The 26,790-nt window shown below is 44.0% G+C and overlaps 1 protein-coding gene across 1 annotated transcript in view; it reads right to left on the bottom strand.

Annotated features, from left to right (window-relative positions):
• Window positions 1-26,790, bottom strand: part of RXRG (retinoid X receptor gamma) — a 135,921-nt gene that overhangs the window by 66,366 nt on the left and 42,765 nt on the right. The gene's annotated exons all lie outside the window — the stretch shown is intronic.

Below are 26,790 nucleotides of genomic sequence, written 5' to 3'. Positions count from 1 at the left end.
TCATTCTAAAATATTCTAATAGAGCCACAAGGTTGAATCCAAGTTTGTAGGGCCTGATGCTGATTCAATTTGACGGCTCCTCTTTTCCAAAAAAATTAATAAGTACATATATAAAATTGAATATTTTCTGAATCATCTCTTTATGTCATCTTATATGTCCTTAGTCACTATGGGTGCCCTCCTTAGAAACGGCAAGGCTGTAGGCAGCCTTGCAGATGGGTTTTTATGAAATGCATCAGGAAGCAGAGAGTGAAGGCATTGGAGGCTGCACGCTTGTCAGAGTTATGGAGAGCATTCCTGCATTGCCCCACGCAGAGACAGGGGCAAACCCCATTCCATCCGGCAGCCTGGACCTGCTACAGCTGAGATGGTGGGCCTCAGGGGGACTCTGTTGTTTTAATATGCAGTGCATCTCTCTGGAAAAGTCAGTGCCTGATGAAAGTTCCCTTTACTCATCAGTGGGTTCAATCAGTGTTTTCTTACCCTAACCCCATCTTACCTGCCTCACCTCCCTTTCCCCACACCCTCCTTCTTCTTTCATCACCTCTCAATACATCTCTGCTCCCCGAACACTTAAGCAGAGACTCAGGCTTCCTCTTCTTATTACTTTCAGAAAATTCCGTAGGTGGAAAGAAATTTAATCGGTAATAATAATGCTTTCTATTTTTAGAGCTTCTGCCTTCTGAGCAACCCGAAGAATGCCACAATTATAACGAAATCGGTTAAAGGGTTGAAAGGGTCTTCTAAAGGTCTTCTAGGAAAGTCTCCTGCAGTGAGGCAAAACTTTCCTGAAACCCACTTTGGGCAGGTGGTAGCCTCTCTTAATCTGACCCTAGAATCAAACTCAGCTCCATGCCTGGTACTCTCCATCTCCAGGAACTCTCTCCACCCCAGGCAGGCCCCTTCTTTGCATCCCCTGCATTAATTCTTCTCTCCCTGAAATGAGTGCAACAAACTCCTAATGTTCTCCCAGCCGTTAGCCTCTTCTCTAACAACCTCCACCTACCAATACAATGAACTTTCTCAGACACAGCTCTGATCAGACTTGGAATGCATAGATGGATATGCAAAGTGTCATGGGGACACAAAGGGGATGGAGCTTAAGGGAAAGTGTCACAAGTTGAGATTCCAAAGATAATAGAAGGTCACCAAAAAGGGTAGCAGGGAGGAGATATGGCAGGCAAAGGGTACAGCCAATACAAAGGATTGAGTCCTAAAGAACATGGATGTTTGAGGCACAGTAAGTAATACACAGTGGAGTGAGTGGGGAGGGAAGCAGAGAGAAGCCAGCGGAAGAGAGCGTGGAAAGGAGTCTGGGGCCAGACTGGAAGCCAAATCTCTTTTCTGGTGGCAGTAGAATAGTGGGGTGGTGGGAGCCACCGTGGAGCCTTGGGCAGAGTTCAGCTGAAAGACCCTGATCCCAAGCAGCACAGACATGTATCAGAGAGGAAAGCACTAAAGGAAAACATAATGATATTGCTGTTTCACCCATTACCTGGGCTCCAGATTCCTTAAACTGTCTACCCCACACCCATATACATACACACACATTTGCACATCTTTCCCTTTCTAGAATGTAAATGATCCTAGTTACCTATTGCAGTTTCTGAACTGCAAGGTAGTAAAGAGAGTCTTAGATCTGGAGTTAAAGGGCCTGGTTTCAAACCTGTTCATATGCATTTGGCCTCACTGCTGTGCTTCATCTTCTTTCGCACTAAAATGCAGTAGCGACACCTCCTTCCTGGAGTGGGTGAGACTATTGTGGGAAATAGATATGAAATACATAGGACAGGTCCTGGTACATAGGAAGTCTTCAGTCAATGCAACTTTAATGCAAATTTTGTTTTCTTTGAGATCCTCTCTACAATACCCCATGAGTTCCATGCCCCCTAAGCCTTTAGGTAGAAACTATCTTTGACAGGCAAGGGACATGTGTAGGCTCTAGTTAACTGCACTGCCGACGCTGCTCCAGTGAGGCTTTGCTTGGATTTTTCTGGCCTGGAGTTGAGATAGGGCTAACACGTACAGAGAACTAGGCTAATGGGGAACTCTGGGAGATGTGTTCATGCGTGCGTGTGTGTGTGTGTGTGCGCACACACACATATGCTTATGTAGGTAGTGCTCACGCTGAAGGGAGGAGGGAAAGAGGGTTGGATAGAGCAAATGAATGCAAAAAAGTGGAGCAAAATCCAGCTGTGCAAAGGAGGGTTAAAGCAGATGAAAGGCTGGAGAGGGGATCAGGGCCCAGCTTGCACAGTCCTCATTGTCGCCTGGGTAGGCGCACATGGAGAGTGCAGAAGGGGACTGCCCACACTCTCTCTGTGGAATCTCCCCGTTGGGCCACTCAGGTCCAAATGGACTCCTTCCCTCAGTGCACTCTCTCCAAGCTGAAGACATTCCCCAGGGCTTGGGGCTGGGGGTTGGGCGGAAGGGAGGATAACTCCACCAGCATTCAGCCACCCGCCAATAGCTTCCAGGGCTTCCTCTGAGGAAAGGCTCTCTGAGCACATGCTTTTCCGTGACATCACTGTCAGTGACCTTTGGGGGCCAGTAGGGTGGAGTCCGAGGGGAAGGGGACAGGCCACAATTCTTTGGTCACCACAAAGGTTGGGATTGTGAGCCTCCCAGAGCTGGAGAGCCGCCTCAATGAGGACAATGTCTCTTGCTGGATTGGGAATGGCTTCCCTGCCCGAGGAGACTGCAGGACTATAGTGGACCTGTTGTTTTTGCTTTTTTTTCTATATTAAAAAGCACATTGTTGAGCACAGAGGCCGTGTGTGTGTGTGTGTGTGTGTGTGTGTAGAAGTGTAAAGAGTCTTGGAAAATTGAATTTTGCTTTTAGAACAAGAGATGATGATGTGGAGCAGAAAACTTAGAGCCTAGCCTGTAGAAAAAAAAAATGCATTTTTGCTTTTTGGAAGCCTGGAGAATGAAGGAAGGAAGGAGTGGAGAAAGGAGAGGAGGAGGGGAAGACTTTTGCTGGTATTTCAATGAGAACACCAAGTAGCATTGAAAGAGATCAATATACCCAATGAGTCCAAAGCTGATTACAGTCAAGCAAACACAGTCAACTGCCCTGTGTTCACTTAAAGTAATAGCCTTAAACACTTGGAGGAAGTAACTCAATTACCTTATTGATCTGGGATTTCAGCCACCTCCCCCATCATACAACACACATGAACACCACCACAGACCCATACATATTATTTTGTTTTGTTTTGTTTTGTTTTGTTTTAAAAACTAATGTGACTGGCATGACCTGCTCCATCAGCTTGGAAAATAAATAAAATGATATCTGTTTTTCATATGCACATTAATCACTCAAGTCGCCACCTGCCCAAAATGAAGGATGGCCAGTCTCACCTCTCTTGGGATCTCCTCCCCCAAAACTAAAGAGCCCCAGGTGCTCACTCAGCCCAAATTGGTTAGTACAAGGAAATAATTGAGAAATCTGATCGGTTCAGCAGCCCCTCCTCCCGCACTCCCATTTCCTGCTGTCATCTCTTGTAGCCCCTGCCATATAGGGCTGCTGATGAAACCACACAGCCCCACACAGATTGATATCTTGTCACTGCTGGGCCCATGCCTGGCTAGCCTAGACCCCTACGTAGATAGCAGTGTGGGAGGATTATCCTGCTGCATTAGTGTTCACTCACACACTCATCTATTTACACTCATGTGAGCTCTGGCTGTTCCAAAGCTGGGTCCTCAAAATAGGGGGGGCCTCCAATGACAGCCAGAAGCAGCCCTCCCTGGAGATTTCCCCACACCGGAGCCTCCTGAGGCATTCTCCTACTAACAGACCTCAGCCAGGGCCATCAAAATCATCACAACTTATGCTACTGACTTGCAAAAGCTCAGCAGCGACTGGAAAGTGTCTGAGATCCTATTGAATCCAATGTCCTTGTTTTACCTATGAGGAAAATGAGGCCCAGCAGACTCAAGTGACACATGCAGAGCCACACTGTGACCCTGGAGAATGCTACCTTCCCAGGGATGGGGGTGAGGTGCCAGTGAGGCCAGCAACTCTTGGTTCCACACCTGGAAAACATCAGGAGGTATATGTGGAAAGGTGGCCCTTCAGTTACCCCACCCCCATTCTCCCCAGTGCCACAGTTGGGCAAATGCCTGGCCACAGAGAAGTCCCATATGTCAGCCTCTGCACCGAATGCCCCACAACCCAGGAACCCTTAGTTCTGGGCAAAGTGGGACCATTGGTTACCCTAGACTCTGCTCTAGTGATTAGCCTTCCCTTGTGCTGTATTTTCAAACTCTCCCTCTCAACTGGCTCTTCTCTATCAGCTCGAACCTTTCCCACATTTAAATTGTAAAAGTCCCTTAATTTAACATTTCTCTCTCCAACCCCCTCACCTCACCATTCTCCTCCACTCTGCTTTTGCCTTTCCCTCCTCTCTTCTCTTCTGTCCTTTCCCATTTTTCTTCTCTCAGTTGTAAAATAAACAGTCCTGCATGTGCACCCATGCACACACACACACGCACACACACACACACGTTCATCTCCCTTGTGCAGTATACTGGGTGAGAAAGGTCGCAGCTCTACTAGCTTCCTTGGTGGCCACATGGCAGTGTGCTGAATCTGGACAGACTCCAGGAGTGGCAAGCCCTGATGCTACCTAAGTACTGGGAAGGCAAGGACTGGGTGGCAGGAAGGAGGGCAAGGCCAGGCTAGTCTTCCAGAAATGCCCCAGCCCCTGCAGCTCCCCTGCCTGTTAGGTGGAAATAGCTGAGATTCATCCTTACGACCTGGGGATTCCAGGCATCCAGCTGCGGAGGCAGAGGAAACCCCAAACCAGCTCAGTTGGTATGAGCAGCATTCGTTCTGCTGCTTCAGATGAAAAGGTCACCAGCACTTGTCCCCACCCTCCACCCCCACCACCTGTCTTCCTCTTTCTGAAGAAAAGGTTTTTATGTTGTAGAAGCTCCTTCTTGACATGTGCACGCTCCACCCTTCATGCCCTCACCGGAGCTTTCTGAGTGGTATACAGGAGACCCTTTATCTTCCTGACACCCAGGCTGACAATGTGCTATATACTGTGGAAAGAGAAGGGAACACTACCGAAAATTATTGAACACCTACTAAGTGCCAGGCATTGTTCTAGGAGGTATGGACATAGTGGTGATTAAGACTGAGGTGTTCCCTGCTCTCATGGAGCTGACATTCTAATGGGAAAACAAAATATACATGTACACATACATAGTAATTATAGATTGTAGAAGTGCTAGGAAGGAAATTAACAGGGCATTATGGTACATGATAACACAAGGGACTTCCTTGGGGGTAGAAGGAATTTCTCAGATGCTTTCTGAATAAAAAGCATCTAAGCTAAGACTTCAACAGTGGAACCGGGGACACAATTTGGGATGGAATTTAAAGGCATGCTCATAAAACCCTATAATGTCTGTGTTATCATCGTCCACAATTTATGTGTCAAGGAATCAAGGATCTGAGAGATAAGGTCATGCGCCCAGTGGCATGGTTTAAGCCAATGTGATCAATACTAAGACTAGGCTTTCTTTCTTACCTTCCCTTGCTTGGGGAATCTATACTTGCATTCTGAATACTAAAAAGCATCTGGGGGCCAGGCATGGTGGCTCACACCTATAATCCAGCATTTGGAAGGCTGAGGCGGGTGGATCACTTGAGGTCAGAAGTTCAAGAACAGCCTGGCCAACATGGTGAAAGCCCGTCTCTACTAAAAATACAAAAATTAGCCAGGCATGGTGGCAGGTGCCTCTAGTCCCAGCTACTTGGGAGGCTGAGGCGGGAGAATCACTTGAATCAGGGAGGTGGAGGTTGCAGAGAGCCGAGATCGCGCCATTACGCTCCAGCCTGGGCAACAGAGTGAGACTCCATCTCAAAAAAAAAAAAGCACAGAGAAAGGCTAGCTGGAGGAGGGGCAGTGAGAGCATAAGGGATGGGGATGACCCAGCAGATTCTGGGCAGGGAAGTGACTTACTGAAGGTTCCTGAGCAAGGGAGTCACAGAACGAAAGCAATGCTTTCAAAATTATAATAGCAATTCCTTGCTTGCATGTAACATCTAGATCAATGTTTCTGATCATTCCACATATATTATCTCACTTGATTCTCACAACCACCCACTGAGGGAGAAAGTTATCATTGCATTTTATAGCCGAGGAAATGGACGACAGAAGTTAAGTGACTTGCCTAAGGTCACGCATGTCAGGGAAGGAGTTGAGACTGGAACCCAGTCCATCCATCTATGCAAAGGGGAATGCAGTACCATGAGAAGGGCACAGATTTGGAAACCAGACAGATCTTCATTTTAGTGCCACTCCTGCTGGTGACTAATAAGCCTGGGACAGGTTATTTAACCTCTCTGAGTCTGTTTTCTAATTTTCAAATCAGTGATGATGAATCTTAGAGAGATGCAGGTTTGTTGTGAGGTGTAAAGACTGGTGGCTCCTGGCACAGAAAAGAATCCTACAAATATTAATTTTCTTCCTCTTGTTCCACTGCTCCCCACTCAGGTCCTGAACAAACTAAGGAATTGGCCCAACATCCCCCTACCTCCCAATGGTGCTGATGAAGCTCTGGGGCAAGTGGTTCACTCTCACAACCAAGCAGCACTGATCTGGCTTTTGCAAAACCACAGCCCCATCCCAGGTATACAGTGGCTGTGCTGGTGGGCCGACACTCAGCTACCCAGCACATCCCCATCTGAGAACAGGCGGCCGTGGGAGAGAACGCTGAGTTGTGGAGAGATGGGTGATTTGTGAAGCCACACAGCACACTCCACCCTTTCTTGATAGAGCAGGCCTGGCTGGCGGGGCATGGTGGCTCACGCCTATAACCCCAGCACTTTGGGAGGCCGAGGCGGGCGGATCATGAGGTTTTTCTGTTTTTAAACAAACAAAATAGAATTTAATAAAACAGCCCACACACAAATACTTGTTAGAAATCTTACCCTTGACTTATCGCTTGGAATAAAAACAATTTCTTATCCTGGCAATGCTCTTTATTCTTTCGAAAACATTTTCATATACATTATTTCACTTGTTCCTCAGAACACCAAAAGGGAGACAGTGCAGGCTTAACCATTCCCTTTGAACAGATGAAAACTCCATGGCCTAGCAGCTGGAGTGAGGGGGACCCCGAGCTCCCAACCTCCTGCCCATGGTTCTCTCCCACTGCTGGAGGCTCAGTTCAGAGTCCGGAGTCCATTCATTGGCAAGCTCAGCTCTAACATCTGAAATCCTCCCCATCCCTCTCAGCTACGGAAACATCAGAGATGCCCACGTGGGGTGGAGATGGCAGTTTTGAAAAGAGACAGCTAACCCTGGGCACATCCTGCAGGTGTGCTAAACTCCCCACTCAGAACAAACAGGGGTCCCTAAGCCCTCACCTGCCCAGGAGCCCTTCCTTCCTGCTCCAATCTCCCATTCCAATCCTCTCTTAACTTGGGACACTCCGAGACACAGAAGACCCATTTGGAGTCAGATCCCCTGAGGTCCTTGGTAGGTCTAGCCATAACTTCAGCTCGAGGATTTAGGCAAGTCAGTTCACTCCGAGAACCTAACTCAGAGATCCCACAGGAAGGCCAGGCTGCTAACCCAGGCCACGGATTGACTCCTAGGTACAGCAGACCTGCTCCACCCAGCAGTATGGAGGGGCCAAGGACAAAACAGCAAGCAAATATTTAGCAGCAACCACTAAGTGCTCCAGGCACTTAGAGTACATCCATGAACAGGCCTGACCAAGTCCCCTGCCTTCATTTGGCTTATGCTTTAGTGAGGCGAGACAGAAAACAGAGACCAAGTACATTAAAAGGTCCATAGATGATGAGTGCTGCGTGAGAAAAGAGGCACAGGGTAGTGGAGCTGGAGTGTGCTGGGGGGAAGGTGGGGAGCTGTGCAGGTTACTATTTTAAATAGGATTGTCAAAACCTTCATTGAGAGGTTGACATTTGAGCAAAAATTTGAAGGAGTGAGGGAGTTGGCATATGGATATCTGGAGGAAAGGCATTCCAAGCAGAGAGCCAGCCAGAGCAAAAGCCCTAAGGAACAGGGAGGAGGCCACTACGGCTGGAACAGAGGACTCAAGGGGGAAAGTTGCAGGAGATGAAGTCAGAGAGGGAACAGAAACCAGGTCGTGAGGTCACAGGGGATCCTGTAGAACATTGTAAGGTCCTTAGCTTTTACTCTGAGTGAAATGGGGACATGTGCAGGTTTCAAACAGAGGACTAAGATGATCTAAGTTTTAGTAGGATCAGTTGGCTGCCCTCTTGTGAACAGGCTGTAAAGTAGGGTCAAGGGTAAAAGCAAAGAGACCAGCCAACAGGCTGCTGCAGTGTTCCAGGTGTGGGGACCATAGTGTCTGAACTTAGGGGCAGCAATGTGGTGGCGAGGAGTGGTCAGTTCTGGCTATATTATAAAAGGAGAGCCAATGGGATTTCCTGAAAGGTGGGCTGTGAGAGAGGGAAGGGAGAGGGGGACAAGGAAAGAGGATCCAAGTCAGCTCTGAGGAACTGGGCCTGAGCAACTGAAAAATGGAGATGCCGTCCACTGAATGGGGAAGGCTAGAGGGAGCAGGTGGGTGTGGAAAATCAGGAGTTCAGGTTGGATGTGTTGAGCTTAAGATGGCAGGTGATGGCTAAGTGAACCACCTGTTGAGGTGGCAGCCACTGAAGCCAGCTGCCATATGCTTGCTGATAACTGCCAGGCCAGAAAGGCAGTGCCTGTCTCCACTGCCCAGTCCCCAGAGTGGACAGCGCATGAGGGAGGCTTGCTTCCCCACCTCATTTTGTAATCACTGGGAACCCAGCCGTGCAGGCCTCAGTCCCTGGCCCACTTTCTATCCCCACGGTGGCTCTGAGGGCTCTCTGGCTGATGGAAGCATTACAGAACAAGTCTAAAGATGTCTGGGAAACTCCAAGGATAGGCCAAGTTCTTAATCTGCTCCTTGGATCGAACCCCCACCCAGGGAAGCCTGCTCCAGGCCTTATGACAATAAAAACTTCAGACTCAGCCAACACTAACTGAGCACCTACTGCATGCCAGGCACCCTGTGGGGCACTTTCACTTGTATCTCCCATTCGATTCTCATCACAACTATAGATATTGTTATCCCCTTCTGAAGACAAGGCAACTAAGACTCAGAAAGATTCAAACTTGCCCAATGTCACAGAAACAGTAAGAAGAGAGACTGATATTTGAACCAGTCTTTTGATTCCAACCCCCCTGGTGTTACCTCACATAATCCTTTATAATTACTCATGCTTCAAGGTTCAGCTCATGCCATACCTGCTCAGTGGAATCTCTATCCATCCCCAGGTCAAATCTTCCCTGTTGCTTCATGCTGTGTATGCCTCTTCCATGGAACCTCTGACTTTGCTGGAACTGTTGTGACCTCTGTGTGTGTTCCTTCCCACTGGGTTACAGCTTTCTTGAGAACAGAAGCCACATCTTTTTATCATTACTCTGATACTCTCTCATAATCTTCCTGCCCCATAAATCAGTGCGTTTAATATGTTTATTAAAGCTATGATATTTAACACTTTTTGCATGTTCACATAGAACATTATATTTGGGTCTCACCCAGTTTGATAAGTATGAGCCACATGGGTTCCATTAGCCTCACTTATGGTTGAGAATATATACACTCAGAGAGACTGGAGAATTTGTCAAAGGCCATACAGCTAGATGGTGTGTTGGGAACAACATTCCAAGCTTGTAACACCCAATGCAGTGCCCATTGCATGGTTGGATCAAGTTCTTGATGTACTGCTTGTATCCAGTCCCTTTCCATTGAAGCCTGCTCCAAGCCCTATGGCAGTAAAAATTTCAGACTCCTCCAGTACTAATTGAGTACCTACTACGTACCAGGCGCTCTGTGGGGACACTGGCCTAAAGCCCCCTAATGCCTTTTGGCAGATCCTAAGCATTGGCTGGAGCCTTCGAGGTGTGTCATCTCCTCCTTTTTCTATTTCCTTGGCTTCTCTTCCTTTGTCTCCTCATTACCATATTCCCCTCTTCATCTCTGGCTTTCACCATGATGTCCTTTTCCTGCCCAGAGCTCCTAACCCTGAGCAAGGGGAGGTAAGCTCTGACCCAGAGAGTGGCTCCGGGGAGACAGGCCCCTGTAACACATCTGGAATACAGGGTCAGAGTTGAGGCTTCTTGTTTTGTTGGTGGTGGTGTTGAATTTTTTTCCCTAGGATATAGATCCTGAAGAGGCTTCTTGTTTTAATCATCTTGCATTCACCTTGTTGGTGTGAAGGGAATCCCCACCCTAGGTCATGGGATGGCAGAACAAATGACACTGGCACTGAACGGATGAGATTGACAGTTTATCAGTCGCATATGCTCACTGCCCAGGAGAGGAAGATACCATATGCTCCGCAGGACCACCCGGGAGTTGCACTAGGGAACAAGCAGGGGCTTTGTAGTATCGAGAGGGTGGAGTGCTTCTCAGTTCCCACAGGAGGAGGTGATTGGCTTGTTTGAAAAACTCCACAGACTGCCAGGGAACTGAAAACGGCTACTCAGGGGTAAGCAGAAACTGTGCCCGGTCCCTTTGAAAAGGAGAGTTGTTTGACCAGAAGATGTTAGCTGCAGGAGTGCAGTAGAGAGGAGACCTTGCAGTTAGGTCATTTGAAGCCTTCCCAGTTGCACTAGATATCAAGGCAGCACATAATATTAGGCCTTACCAAGCTATCTTACCTTCACCAAGCTATCTTTATTTTTTAATACATTTGTATTTTGGAATTATTTTTAACTTACAAAAAATTACAAATATAGTTCAGAAAGTTCCTGTATATACTTTGCTCAATTTCCCTTAATGCTAACATCTTATATAACCGTGGCACCTTTATCACAACTGGAAATTAGCATTGATATACTACTACTATCAAATTACCAACATTATTTGGATTTTACGTGTTTTCCCACTGATGTTCTTTCTTTTTTCCAGGAATTGCCTAGGGTACCACATTGCATTTAGTCATCTTGTTTCCTTAGTTTCTGCTGGTCTGGGATAGTCTTTAGGTCTTTGTTTTTTATGACCTTGATACTTCTGAGGAGTACTGGTCAGATATTTTGTAGAATATCTCCCAATGTGAGTCTGTTGGATGGATCTGCATACTTAGACTGAGGTTATGGGTTTTTAAAAATAATACCACAGAGGTGTGATGCTTCTCGTCATCATAGCAGGGGTGTATGACATCATTAGTGATGTTAATCCCATTGCTTGTTTAAGATGATGTCTCCCAGAGCACTCCATAAAGCTACTATTTGTCCCTTTTGGTATTTTACTCTTTGAAAATGAATCACTAAGTCCAGCCTACACTTGGGGAAGAGGATTTAAGCTTCACTTTCTGAAGGAGGAATGGTCTACATATATTATTGAAAACTCTTCTATAAAAAATAGTTGTCCCTTCCTCCGTTGTTTATTTATTTATTATTCAATCACTTATTTAAGCCTGCATGGACTAGTGAAGGTGTAACATATATATATAGTTGTTGTTGTTATAATATAAGCCTTTATTTATACTTTATAATACAATCATTTATTTTATTGCTTAAATTCTTCCAGCTCTGGGTGGGAATGTAAATTAGTACAACTACTATAGAATACAGTATGGAGATTCCTTGAAGAACTAAAAGTAGAACTACCATTCAATTAAGCAATCCTGCTTTGGGTATCAACCCAAAGGAAAATAAGTCATCATGTGAAAAAGACACATACACGTGCATGTTTAAAGCAGCACAATTCACGATTGCAAAGATATGGAACCAACGTAAGTACCCATCAACCAATGAATGAATAAAGAATATGTGGTATGTATACACCAAGGAACACTACTCAGCCATAAAAAGGAATGAAGTAGTGTCTTTTGCAGCAACTACTCTAAGTGAAGTAACTCAAGAATGAGAAACCAAATTTCGTATGTCCTCACTTACAAGTGGGAGCTAAGCTATGAGGATGCAAAGGCCTAAGAATTATATAACGGATTTTGGGGACTTGTGGGGGAAGGTTGAGAGGGGGTGAGGAACAGTGTACACACTGCTTGGGTGACAAGTGCACTAACATCTAAGAAATCACCACTAAAGAACTTATCCATGTAACTAAAAACCACCTGTACCTCTAAAACTACTGAAATAACATTAATTTTTTTTTAATTCTTCCAACTCTGGCCATTGGTAATTCCTCCAGGTTGGCTTCTGTGTCCTTTTGATGTACCTTAATTTTTTTGTTTCCTTAGAACTTCTTTGCTTTCCTTAGGGGTTCTAAAACTATAAGATCCTCCAGGTTTATCTTGTATTTTTTCCTGCTCCCCCTAAAATCTGCCATTTCTCCAAAGGACCCTAAGTTTCTTTTATCAGAGAACAATAATTAGAAACCAAAATCTGGCTTCTAGGCATGCTCATTGCTACTGGGGTATCCTGCATTTAGGGCCTCTCAGCAGACAGAGGTAGGAAATACATTCATGTGTACTAACCTACATATACACATATCCTTTTGTTTGTTTGTTTGTTTGTTTGAGACAGTGTCTTGCTCTGTCGCCAGGCTGGAGTACAGTGGTGCAATCTCGGCTCACTGCAACCTCCACCGCCCGGGTTCAAGCGATTCTCCTGCCTCAGCCTCCCAAGTAGCTGGGACTACAGGCACCTGCCACCATGCCTGGCTATTTTTTGTATTTTTAGTAGAGACAAGGTTTTTCCATGTTGGCCAGGATGGTCTCAATCTCCTGACCTCATGATCCGCCCGCCTCAGCCATCCCAAAGTGCTGGGATTACAGGCATAAGCCACCGTGCCCAGCCCATATACACATATCTATATGTCCTATTTCTATCTGCCTACATACACTAAAATCCGTATGAGTTTATACTGATACCTCTGACTCTGATTCAGCAGCACAGGATTGAGTCTAGCTTTCCCATCTTGTTTATTTGTAACTTGTTACCAGTCTACCATTTCTGTTTGCCTTTATTCTCCTTAATCTTCTACTAGTGTTCATTTTAACTTGATTTCAGCTGTAAAAATCCTTTAGGGTTGGGCAGAGTTTCTTAAACTTGAGTGAACATCAGAATCCCCGAGGGCTGGTTGAAATGAGGATTGCTGGGCCCAACCTCAGAACTTCGGATTCAATAGGTCTAGGCTGGAGCCAAGTTATTTGCATTTCTAACGTGTTTCCAGGTGATGCTGCTGGTCTGGAGATCTCACTTGGAGAACCTCTGATCTACAGAAACTCTGGACTAAGAGGCAAACCCCTCCTCAGTACTCTCATAGTCCTTTGTACATATTTCCAATATCTCAGTCTATAAGAATGATTCGGTTGCATTTCTACTCCCCAGTAGACTATGAGCTCCTTGCAGGCCAGGATTGTGATTTTCTCATCTCTAGTGCCCGAACCTGGCAAAATGTATGGCACACAATAGGTTCATATTAAATATTTGTTGAATGAATAAGTACAAGTTTCACACGTGTGCCCCATCTTTATTTCTTATTTCTGCTAAGTGGAAAGGAGTGCAGGAAAGGCCAGAGATGAAAAACTGAGATCCATTAGATCTCCTTATTGCCCTCCTCTTCCTCTGATGGCAGGGAAAGGAGAGAAAGAGAGCAAGCAAAATTAGGATGGGGTCAGAGCCCACTGCCCCCACCTGTTTAAGAAAACTTGAAGGCATTAACTTCAATGAAACTTCAGGGACTTTAATACCAGAGAAGGTATCTAAGAGCATATTTCTAACTTTAAAGCCACAAGAAGGAAATAAATATATATACATATATATTTATATATATATTTTAAGGTTCATATGGATGATTTTTATTACATATCAGAATTAACCTATTCTTTCCATAGAAATGAAAGTGAGAGTCAATGGGTAACTATATTATATACCAATTTATTTTTGTCACAATTTTTAAAATTATACTAAGTCCTGGAATACACGTGCAGAACGTGCAGGTTTGTTACATAGGTATACACGTGCCATGGTGGTTTGCTGTACCCATCAACTCATCATCTACATTAGGTATTTCTCCTAAAACTATCCCTCCCCTAGCCCCCCACCCCCCAACAGGCCCCAGTGTGTGTTGTTCACCTCCCTGTGTCTGTGTGTCCTCATTGTTCAACTCCCACTTAGGAGTGAGAACATGTGATGTTTGGTTTTCTGTTCCCGTGTTAGTTTGCTGAGAGTGATGGTTTCCAGCTTCATCTATGTCCCTGCAAAGGACATGCACTCATCCTTTTTATGACTGCATAGTATTAAATGGTGTACATGTGCCACAATAAATAAATGTGATAAAATCATATCTAGTTAATATGGTGGTACATTTTACCTAAGCATTTATGTCTATAAAATGAATTTATGTGATTATCTGCTTTACATTTTAGTATCAAAAGAAGTTATATATATATTTTAAAATAAGCTATACCTATGACTAAGCCTAGTGTCTGAAATGGTATCACCAGAGTCACTGGTAACACCTGTACGAGTGTCACACTGTGACTCCAGGTTTACATACCTCAGGGGACTCCTCAAGTTTCTTTAAAGCTAACTACAAGCCTATACCTCTCGGAGAATAATATTTTTCTTAAAAGCTTCATTGCTTTCTTCAAAAAGTGTTTGAGCATGACTATGTGTAAAGCATTGGCCATGGAGGATACAGTATGATCCCTGTTCATGAGACGCTAACATTCTAGATATTAGATAATACTCTAGATTCAACAAGGAAAGTAATCACACCTTAAGAAAGAAATGCAGGCCAGCACAATGGTGCACACCTGTAATTCCAGCACTTTGGGAGGCCATGGCGGGTGGATTGCTTGAGCCCTGGAGTTTGAGACCAGCCTGGGCAACATGGTGAAAAGCTGTTCCTACTAAAAATACAAAAAGTTAGCCAGGTATGGTGGCACAATCCTGTAATCCTAGCTACTCAGGAGCCTGAGGCAGGAGAATCACTTGAACTGGGAAGGCAGAGGTTGCAGTGAGCTGGGATCCCTCCAGCTGCATTCCAGCCTGGGTGACAGAGTGAGAAGAAAGAAAGGAAAGGAAGGAAGGAAGGAAGAAGGAAGGAAGGAAGGAAGGAAGGAAGGAAGGAAGGAAGGAAGGAAGGAAAAAGGAAGGAAGGAAGGAAGGAAGGAAGGAAGGAAGGAAGGAAGGAAGGAAGGAAGGAAGGAAAAAGGAAGGAAGGAAGGAAGGAAGGAAGGAAGGAAGGAAGGAAGGAAGGAAGGAAGGAAGGCAGGCAGGCAGGCAGGGAGGGAGGGAGGGAGGGAGGAAGAAAGAAAGGAGAGAAGGAGAGAAAGAGAGAGGGGGGAGGAAGGAAGGAAAGAAGGAAGGGAGGAAGGAAGGAAGGAAGGAAGGAAGGAAGGAAGGAAGGAAGGAAGGAAGGAAGGAAGAGAGAGAGGAGGGAGGAAGGAAGGAAAGAAGGAAAGAAAGAAGGAAGGGACAATTCTCCGAGTATATGAAAGGGGACTATGATGTAACCGTTACTTTGATAAATATCAATGTTAGGAGAGGTCCGACATTGACTGACAAAGACCTAATGTCTCCAGATACCTGTGTTAAGTCCTAAGAAGAACGGGGAGGGGAAGTAAGGGAGGGGAAAGGAAGTGACTTGGGGAATGAGCAATAAAAGAGAGAAGAGAGTTTGGACCCAAGATGCCTCTGGCTATGGTTATTTCTTGTGTTCCAAACAGCTGGCTGTGTGTTTGGAGTTCTGGATGACTCACCATGTAGGAGGAGTGCTGGTGGAAGAAAGGAGAAAACCACAGAGGAGGGAAACCCCATTCAGCATCCTTGGGGTGTGACTGTGGCACTCTGTCTCAAGGCCCCACACAGGCCAGCTAACAGCTTGGGCTTCAGTGCTTGGAAGCCATTTAGGGGTGATTTTAAGAATCTTCCAGAAACCCAGGGGCTCACCCACAAGGAAAGGAACTTTATTCAGCTTCCTGGCTTATAAACCTAAGCAACCATGGGTGAAGAATCCCTGCAAAGAAAGAAGAAATATATACTTGTCAAAAGGGAGATGTTCGCTTGAGTCTTCCTACCAGGAAAAGAAGAAGAAGTAGGGGGAAGGAAGAAGACTAGCCTTGAGCATAGAATTTCATACATTACAAACGGGGCTGTACTGTAAAACCCACACAGCCCTGTGATTTAAGCTCCTGCTGTAGTCTCAGTGAGTTCCTGGGTTTTATGGACTGAATTGTATCCCCCTGCCTAAATTCCTATATTGAATCTTAACCCCCAGTACCTTGGAATGTGACTATAGAGATAGGGCCTTTAAAGAGATGATGAAGCTCAAATGAGGCTGTTGGGGTGGGCCCTAATCCAATGTGACTGGTGTCCTTATAAAAAGAAGAGATGAGAACACACAAAGAGGCACCAGGAACGAGAGTGCACAGAGAGAGGACCCCATGAAGAGGCAGCAAGAGGGCTGCCATCTGTAAGCCAAGCAGAGAGGCCACAGAGGAAACCAACTCTGCTGGCACCTCGAGCTTGGACTCCCAGCCTCCACAACTGTGAGGAAATTAATTTCTCTTGTTTAAGCTGCCCATTGTGATACTTTATTATGGTAACCCTAGCAGACAAAACACTGAGGAAAGAGCCCCCACACAATTTGAATGTGGTGTCCCGAGAGGGCCTCAACACATGCCCGCTAAATCACTGCTGTTTCGTTCCTACATCACAACCTGACCTCAGACCATTACTACAAGACACTAACATTTGAGTTTTCCCACCTGCCAGACACTATATTAGGCTGCTTTCTCACATATTAGCTCATTTAATTGTTAATGCAAACCTGAGGCTCAAAAGAGATTAAGTAGTTTCCCCAAGTGTATTCATCCATTCTCACAGTGCTGTAAAGAACTATTTGAGATTGGGTATAAAGAAAAGAGGTTTAATTGATTCACAGTTCTGTAGGCTGTACAGGAAATGTAGCTGGGAGGCCTCAGAAAACTTAATCATGGTGGTAAGCGAACAAGAAGCAAGCATGTCTTACCATGGCAGAACAGGAAAGAGAGAAAGAGGGGAGGTGCTACACACTTTCAAACAACCAGATCTTGTAAGAACTCAATCCCAGCACTTTGGGAGGCTGAGGTGGGCGGATCACAAACTCAAGAGATCAAGACCATCCTGGCCAAGATGGTGAAACCCCATTTCTACTAAAAATACAAAAAAATTAGCTGGGCGTGGTGGCATGCTCATGTAGTCTCAGCTACTCGGGAGGCTGAGGCAGGAGAATTGCTTGAACCTAGGAGGCAGTATTTTACAGTGAGCTGAGATCAAGCCACTGCACCCCAGCCTGGCGACAGAGCGAGACTCTGTCTCAAAAAAAAAAAAAAAAAAAAAAAAAAAACCAGAAAGGAAAAAGAACTATATCACAAGACAGCACTAGGGGGATGGTGCTAAACCATTAGAAACCACCCCCATGATCCAATCACCTCCCACCAGGCCAATTCAACATGAGATTTGTGTGGGGACAAACAGCCAAACCATGTCACCAAGATCACCAAGGTAGAGCATGCAGGACCAGGGGTAGAAGCCCAGGCCCTCTGGTTCCAGGTCTGTGGTTCCTCCACCACACCAGGCCAGGGGTCTCCATGGGAGTTGTTAAAGACCAGAGATGTTAAGGACCGCATGCCAATCTCACTTTCGAAACTCAGCTCAGTCCTCCCAGCAACATAGTCACTGGGGTTTGTAAGTCCTGTGACATAGAGAGGAAAAATATGTATTCAGTCCTAATTCTATCTTAACTGGACCTTTCAAGTCCAATTCTTAACTGACCACCAACACTACTTACTAGCTAGTTATGAGGCATATATAACTCCAAAGATATTATTAAGGAATCACTTAAGAAAGTATTATTGCTTTCTGGATAATAGGCCACTTGGTTCTATTCAGCTCAGTTTGCTGAGGACAACTCTATCTGGAGCTCCTTGTCAATATCTATTTTTAATGGGATATATTTATCATTGGATGTATTTATAACCTCCTTTTCATGGGCACTTGTTTTCTTTCCAGAATCACACAGGCATTTTAATAGATTGGCTATGGCAGTAGAGAAGTGACTAGAAACAGTTTGGGCCTGATTGTCTGTGAAACCTGAGAATCCTCACTCCTCCAGTGCTGGTGCCTGCGACACTTTGGGAAGACAGCAACTTCACCACTGCACGCTGGTTCTGATTTCTATAAAAGACATACATCTTTCCTGGAAGGGACAGAGGACATCAGGGTGATCAAAAGTTTTAGTACATACTGAGAGGAAATTTCCATGGAAATTCCTATGATTTAATTCAGTTTGGCAAACATTTATTGTCCATCCATTGCATGCTAAGCACAGATTCATTGACTGAGGTATGTTAATTTTAGCAAAATTATTGAACATAAGCATCAGAGCTGGAAGAAATCTTAAGAGATCATGTAGTCTGATACTGTCACTTTAGAGATGAAGAGCCTGAAGTCCAGACAGGGGAAGTGGCTTGTCCAAGGTCAAACCATTGGTTCCTGGCAGGTAAGGAGCAAGAATCTTTCTGAATCCTAGCCTAGCAGTTCCAATATACTCTGCAGCAGTCAGACCCTTATCAGAGTATCACGTCCAACTTAGTTCACCACATTGTGAAAACCATGTACACATCTGGAAGAGATCCATAAAAAAATAACCAAAATTGCCACAGGATGGAAAATAGATTTTTTAATTAAGTAGCAAAGATTCCAGCTGGATATGAGGAAGCACTTTTTGGCTACCAGGGTTATGAAATATCAAAATGAGCAAATCAAAGCACATCCAGAAATTTTCAAAGGACAAAAGATAAGCATCTATTTTTGATTGTTGGAGGGTCACCTACCCCCAGACAGGGCACTGGAACAAATAATCTCTCAATTTTACCCAGCTCTATTAGAATTCACTTATGATTCTATGTGCCTTCTATAAGGTTTCTGCCAAACTGCTGTTACGGCATCATCGATCTTATCATTTGCTGAAATTTCCTCTTAAAACCATTTCTTTGCCCTCTTGTTTTTTTTTGTTTTGTTTTGTTTTTGTTTTTGTTTGTTTTGTTTCTTTTTATTTTTTTGCTTATTTCAAAACGCCTTTGCAATTTCCTGAAGCAGAATCTGGGATGTCTGAATTGTAAGATTTGGGGATTTTTAAAAAAAAATTTCCAGAAGTGACTTGCTAAGAGATTAGACCCCTGACAGTAACCACAGGTCTAGGCCAGCAAAAGGTCAAGTCCAGAGTGAAGCTGGCTGACAGATACCATAGATCTAGACAGGCAGGGGCCTGGAGATCAAAGCAGCATTATCAGCCACAGCAGAACTCTGACCTTAGAGCAGAATGGCCATTTGCTTTCAATACTTTTTATGTAATCTCCTAAATATAGGTCACTTGAAGTTTAAGAGAGACGTCAGAAGCAGAATGGTGTCAGAGGCTTGACAACCGTAGGGTTAGAGATGCTAGGACTACCTCGCAATAGGTCATCGCTGTTCATCTCCCCTTGACTGCGAGGCCACATTAACACCCCCAAAGTTGCCCTGAGTACATCCAGAAAGAAAGTTTGAAGCATTTAAGGGGCATCCAACACAATAATGAGATATCCTTCTACATATCGGAAATGAGATAATGCTAAACCCCCACGTTATAAAGGGATCGGTCTCTACTCCTTTGTAATGTCTTTGAAGATATCTCTTTAAAAGGCAACTCTGCAATGCCCCTAAATAAATGCCAGCAACACCTCCGTCCCTCACTCAGACCCTCTTCAGTCCCTCTTCCCTACTCCTTCTGGGACCCATCTCAGTCTCTGTGTCTCACTGAGGTTGAACAACAACCAAATACATATTACTAGAGAATCGGTCTCCCAACGTGTTGTTTCTCCCTCACAAACACTAGAATAGGCCAACTAGCCTGCCCCTTGAACCTGTAACTATTGCTCTGTTGCAAATGAATCTTCATAGCTGTCAAATGTCAGAGTGACAGACCCTCACATCTCTGCTAAAGGTCACTTGCTAAAAGTCAAGGCTGAAAGGATGTACATCATGACAGAGACAAAGAGGAGCATATTAACCTCTTAGGCTTCCATATGTTCTTGGACACTTGCCTCCTCCTGGGCTTTGGTTTAACTTTCTGTGTTCAAAGATTTTTGCAAAAGTACCGGATGTTAGAAAAGCAAATCAAACCTACCAAAAATCCCCAGATGCTAAATCCATTTGTTTCAAGGCTCCCCCAAAAGCTGTTGGGGAACTCACATGAAAACAGGTTCCTGTTCCAAGGAGTTGTGAGGTTTAATTCATTTCATCGGACTCAAGGCTCATCCTGAAACCCCACATCCTGTTGATGTCACTTACTTTTGTGCCAGAAGAGAGAAGATAGTTTAGACTTGATGAATTTTCCTTCCCTCGCAGCCTGTGCTGTGCTTAGTTTCTGCTTATGTTCACACCAGAAAAAATGTTAAGAAAAAAGCTACTAGATTTTCCCTCATTCCTCCCCCACTATACCCCAGCAAAAATTCTTTCTATATGAAGAATGTGTGTACAAGCATGCACATGTATGTTTACACACACACATACACACACACACGCACAACTCACAAATACTTGGCAGATACTCAAATCCTTCTCTTTGAAAGCAATTGAGCCACCTTCAAGAGGCTCCAGAGAGCTGACTCCACAACCACCAGGTAAACCATGTTACTATTTACCTCTACGTGTTTTCCTGAATCTCCATGAAACCAGTCTCCTTGAGGGCAGGGATTCTGTCTTTATTTTGAGATTCCTAACAGCTGGCCCTGTGTCTACACAATGATAGTCACCCAATAAATTGTTTTTTGAATGAATGGAAATATTTTCTTTATTCTGGAGACCATCCCTAGCTACTTTCCTAAGTATCTTCAGGAGCATCTTTACCTCCATGGTGCCCAAGTCACACCTCTATATCTAGGAAAATGAAAACAGAAATTTCTAACATTAGGATGTTGTGTGACTAGCTAGTATCAAAGCCAAATTCTTATCTAGCACTGTTATGCCATATCTCCAGTTTGAGTGTGCCATCTCTTTCCTGCAGGGACCTAGACTCATACATTCACCCGGGGCTCCTTCTAGCTGACCCAAAGTAAACAAACAAAAAAGTTTCCAGGAGATGTTTTCAATTACATCTGCCTTGCATATAGTAACTGTTCAATAAATATTAGATTAAATCATAAAATTATATTGTCAATAACCTCTATCACCTCCAACTATAGGTAAGTAAATTATTTTTTCTGAATTTTAAAAGTTTGGGTTAGAACATGAGAGATTTTAAGAAATAAGAATCTTATTTTAAGTTGACAAGTCATTTCTTATTAGATCCATGGTTCTCAACATCAGCTGCATAATAAAAAAGTATTATGCCTGAGGTACTTTTATAATAGTAATCTCTCAGCCCATCCCCCCAAATTCTGATTTAATTAGTCTGAAGTGGATTCCAGGCACTGGCAATTTTTTTATAGCTCCCCAGGTGATTCTAAAGGGCATCTAGGGTTGCAAATCACCGTTCTTGGCAGAACCCAGCTTCTCCTTCCCAGGGGTGATAAATCTCTGCTTTAGCCATAATGAGGTTGCAAGGTGAAGAGAAGAGTGTATGGATTATTGGGAGGAAAAATACCCAAAGAAGTATTTTAAAAATATTTCCCTCTTAAACATAAATTTGTTGAATATGTAAAATGAAATAAAAATGAGCAATAAGGTCACAGCAAAAAGTTCCCAGCTCAGAGCCCTGTTTTATAGTCAGGTGCAATGGTTCTCAACCAAGCTGCCTGTGAGACTCAGCTGAGGAACATTTGAAAATATTAGGGCTCTGGGCCCACTCCAGACCAATTCTATCAGAATCTCTGGGGTGGAGCCCAGGCATCAATGTAGTTTTCTTAAATCCCCAGGTGAGTCTAATGTGGTCAAGGTTGAGGACCATTCGTCTGGATAAGACAATTTTTCTAAACATCTTGAAATTTGGATCATAGATTGTTCCATTTTTTAACACAAGAAGACATTTTAATTTTTATATGTGGACCTGAACACCATGAAGTTTTGTCCATAAAATGTGATTAAACGGTATTTTTGGTAAGCCTGGCTATGAATTTTAGTTGGAATGTGGCAAACCGAGTGAGTTGGACAAAAAATAGTAAGTTTCCATGGATGGTTGCAGACATGCAATGTAGACATTTAGTTGATAACCAAATATCTTGTAGGGTAATGTTGGCACATGCCTGGATATGCCCTTCACCCAAAATGATGGCTCTCTTGGACGCATGGCTCCCACACGAAGTGAGTTCTGTAAAAAAAAATGTTTCTCTGGTAGAAACGTATCACCAGCTAAAGATTCGTAGAGAGGGTCGAGCATAGTGGCTCATGCCTGTAATCCCAGCACTTTGGGAGGCTGAGGCAGGTGGATCGCTTGAGGTCAGGAGTTCAAGACCAACCTGGCCAACATGGTAAAATCCTGTCTCTACTAAAAATACAAAAATTAGCTGGGCATGGTGGTGCACGTCTGCAATCCCAGCTACTTGGGAGGCTGAGGCAAGAGAATCACTTGATCCCAGGAGCTGGAGGTTGCAGTGAGCTGAGATCACACCACTGCACTCCAGCCTGGGTGACAGAGTGAGACTCCATCTCAAAAAAAAAAAAAAGTAGAGAGTATTTCCCACTTTCCCATTAACAAAGTGAATCAAAGTGGTGTGCAAGGTTTCCAGAGGAAAAACAGAATTCAAGCATGCTAGGCCAACAATGGAGAAGCAGCAAAGGAGCCACTGTTTGACTCAGAGGCCCAAGCATAATAAACATGTAGACTGCTCTGAAGATCATGCAGAAAGCATCAGTGTATTGGCCACTGAATCACTGTTTTCCTTAAAATGAATTCCATTTCTTAAAATTATTTTGTAAACTAACATTTTCAAGTATACTTTTAATTTATGGCAAAACCACAAAAAAGAGAAGCAACTTAGTGTGACATAAGAGCACTAATTAAGAGTCAGGTTTTGACACTAGCTACGTGACTTGGGCAACATATTTTATCTCAATATCTGAGTTTCTATTTCTTCATTTGTAAAATGAGTCTAGTTTGATTCTTCTCAACCTTGGCTGATCAGCAGAATCCCTAAGGAGGTGTTAAAACATACCACTTTCTGGGTATCTCTCCCAGATAGTATGATTTAATTGGTCTGGAATGGGGCCCAGGCATCAGTATTTCTAAAATATTTCCAAGTGAATCCAATGTGGATACAAGCTGAGAAGCACTGCACTGGATGAGCTCGATGCTCCTTTCAGCTCTCATCTTCCTTTGGGCTTGGGAGTCTTGGCTTTTGGGAGTGTCTTAGCCATTAGAAGACTTAGTAACCAATGATGGATACATCCCACAACACTCAAGGCTAGTACTTGGCCTCTTAAGAGAGTCACCATTTTTGTTTTTAAAAATGACTATACATATCAATCAAGCTAAAAAATCTAAAGCAGCTTTAAAAATAGGTTTCTAAATATGCTGTGCCTCTGACATTTTGTACTGTCCTGAGAAGATATTCAATAGCCCTTCCCATAGTGTCACCAAAAGCTTTCTTGATTCCACTTCAACCCTTCCCAATGTCTTTCGGGCATTTAGGCCTTGGGCCTGCATTTGTTTCACAGTTGGACTCGAAGTGCTGATTCCTATTTCAGTTTGGATTTGCTGCCAGGTCTCCCAGCCCAAGTTCAGTTTCCCATGGGTTGGCTGAACCATCAGTGTAAAACAGCAAGATAACATCCCAGAGCTGGAGCTCCTCCAGCCATGTTATGTCAGGAGAACCGATTCCATGTTGGCCTCACAGGGTCACTGTGTTCTCACAGCCAGGAAGCCATCCTGGAAGCACATGGATGGATGACTCCGGCATTTCATTTCAACGCCATCCAGTCTCTCATTCCAGCTGTCGAGAGCAAACCAAAGGGAGAAAAAAAAAAAAAAAAAAAAAAAAAAGTCCAAAGAAGCACTAGTTCAAGGCCAGTTTCAGAAATCAAGTGTTTAAATAAAAGTTATGATCCAGAGTGAAATTCTGGACTCTGATAAATTACAAAATTAAAACCAGAATAAAGGTAGGTAGCTCTAAACACTCTGGTCAGTAAGTTTCTGAGTTGATTGACTGAACAATCCAGTTAATTGCTTCCACCTGCACTTCCTTTTGGCTATGGAGACAGTTTCTCTATATTAAAACTTAGAAACAATTGCCTTCCCACCTGAAGGTTAAAATGACAATGTAAAACTATATCTGGCAAAAAGTTTGATCTTTGGATCAAGGGATTAGATTGGTTTTAGTCAGGTAAATTTAATAGCCTAGAGAAAACTATTTTCAAATTACTGCAATCTTTGTAAACCCAAGATTTTCTCAGTGTATGAAAGAGTTAGCAGGGCCACCCAGGTCTTTATATGGAGTTGGCCTGGAGTTTCCGCTTACCCACATAATCCTCATTTTCAAGATTAAAAATCATAGTAATAAGAAGGTTTCTTGAGTTTTGTCATTATTCATCATTAAATTCGTCTAGATCCTTCATGCCAGAAGTAGAAACAAGATAGAAACCGAGTGCTTAGGAAAAGGTCAGGACAGATTTAAACATGGTCCACTCAACAGGTCAGCCTGTTGAGTTAACCTGCTCTTAGGCTACTATGCCAGCTGTCACCCACCACGTCCTTACCCTGGTCCCACTCATCGCCATGTCCAAGGAAAATGTCCAAAGGAAATCTCCAACCCTACAGAATAGTGAACGAGTACCCAGTTACCTTTAGGATTAACCTACACTGATAACACAGAATGTGGAATTCCCCTAGAAATACTGAGGCCAAGAATAGGCACCAGATCTCATTTGAGGAACACAGGCTGATGATTTTCCAAACTATTCGAGTGTTGGATGCCCACAGACACTGCGCTATCTGCACCATAAGGCTGTATAGCTCACTGGTGAAGAACACAGGACTTACGAGACTAATCTTGGTTCCATTCCCAAGTTCTACATTCACTTGCAGGGAGATCTTAGACAAGTTACACAAATTCTTGGGCCTCAGTTTCTTCCTCTGAAAATGGAATATGGGGATTGAGGCAATGCACAACTGAAAAACAAGAGGGTCTCAAGAAATTATAGTTATCTTGACTATCCTTTATAATTACCTAGAATGATGAAACTATAACTGAATCCATTATGGTAAGGATTCTCAGAGCCATATTTTGTGGATTGGCTTCAGTTTTCAGTGAGTGCTTTTCACACTTTTAATTGTACACCAGAGCAGGGAATGTGGTACAAAGCACTGGCATTGGCAAAGGCTAACATAGATATTGCTTGGGAAATGAGTAGGAGGCATAGCTGTCAATGGCTCTTCAGCCTGATTCATATTAACCAGGGCAAGGCCAAGGTGGCTCCATTAAACACCTTCACTAAGGATATTTTCCAAGGAAACACTTTTATAAGTTTCAGATACAAGCTAAAAGTGACATTGGGTTAAGGAAACATCTTAAACAGGTTTTCTTTTTTTGGAGATTGCTTTAGCAGTTAGATTGAATTTATGCTTGGCACATCAGCTCTTTGTATATGAGAGCAAGAGCCTCTAACATGTTAGAATGGATTAAGAAAGGTTATACTCAAGTATTTTAAAGTTTTTTTAAAACACTCTATTGGTGATATGTGTAAACCTCATAAGCTTTTGTTCCCTAGGCAGAACAAAGATGAATTCCAGTTCCTGACCAAATTAGCACTTACATTCATCATAAAATGGGGGTAGTAGTGTCACTTTCCTTAAAGGACTGAGCTGAGGTTTGTAAAGCATTTAACAAAGCATTCAGCACAGTGTAAATGCTCACAGTCAAGGTTAACTGTTGTTGTCGTGGTTGTGGGTTTGTTGCTGCTGTTATTCCATCATTCAACAGACCTGTGCCAGACACAGTGAATTCCAAGAAGAATACACCAGTGGTCCAGTCCCTCAAGACGCACAAAGCCTCCGGGGAGGCTGGATGTGCAAATGTGTTCTCATACAAAGCAGTAACTTCTTTAAGGTCTGAAAAAAGCTCTATAAGTACCCAGAGGGGAGCCGAGGATTACCTTCACAGAGGAGATCATCTTTTATACGGGAACAAGTGGGAATTTGCCTAGCAAGTGAAAGGGTTTGCAAGGCAGAGAAAATAGCACATGCAGAAGCTTGAGTTAATGAAAAGTCATAGTGAGCTTTGAGGAACAGTGGTGAGTCCTGGGTTACTAAAGTAGAGGTCACCCGAGGAGTGCCAAGAGAAGTGCTGGAGAGTTGCTGGGAGCCCGAGTGTGAAAGATCTTACAGAGTAAGCTGAGGATTTGGCACTGATCCCACTAGCCACAGGCGTCAACAGATTTCATGGGGGAAATAATGTGATTTGATTTATATTTTATTAAGATAAGTTTGGTGCCAACAGGGAAAGACAGAAACTGGAGTTTAAAAACACAGGAGGTGAGGCCTCCGGAGTGGAACAGCAGAAAGCCACTCACTGCTTGGTGGGGGGTAACAGCCCCACTCACTTCACTGAACCCTCTATGCAGTGGCTGTGCTCAGAGTTGATTGGCTGCCACTGGGGCCTCGTGGGTCCCTGCAGTCCATCTGAAGAGGAGAAGACCTGAGGGATGAGAAACAGGACTTTAGCTGGCTGCTCAGTGCAGACACTATGCTGAAGAGACCTGCAGTGTTTCCAAACAATGCCAGAAATTAGTTCTTCTTTTCACCCATAAGAAAAATCCTTCATCTGTCCCAGAAATCCCATTAAAGTGGACATATTGATGGATAAGAACTGAAGATGGTACA

The sequence above is a fragment of the Chlorocebus sabaeus genome, chromosome 25 (genome assembly GCF_047675955.1).
Source record: "Chlorocebus sabaeus isolate Y175 chromosome 25, mChlSab1.0.hap1, whole genome shotgun sequence".
In the NCBI taxonomy this organism is placed as follows: domain Eukaryota; kingdom Metazoa; phylum Chordata; class Mammalia; order Primates; family Cercopithecidae; genus Chlorocebus; species Chlorocebus sabaeus.
The sequence above is the reverse complement of the archived record's forward strand: the minus strand, read 5'-3'. Positions and strand labels throughout refer to the sequence as shown.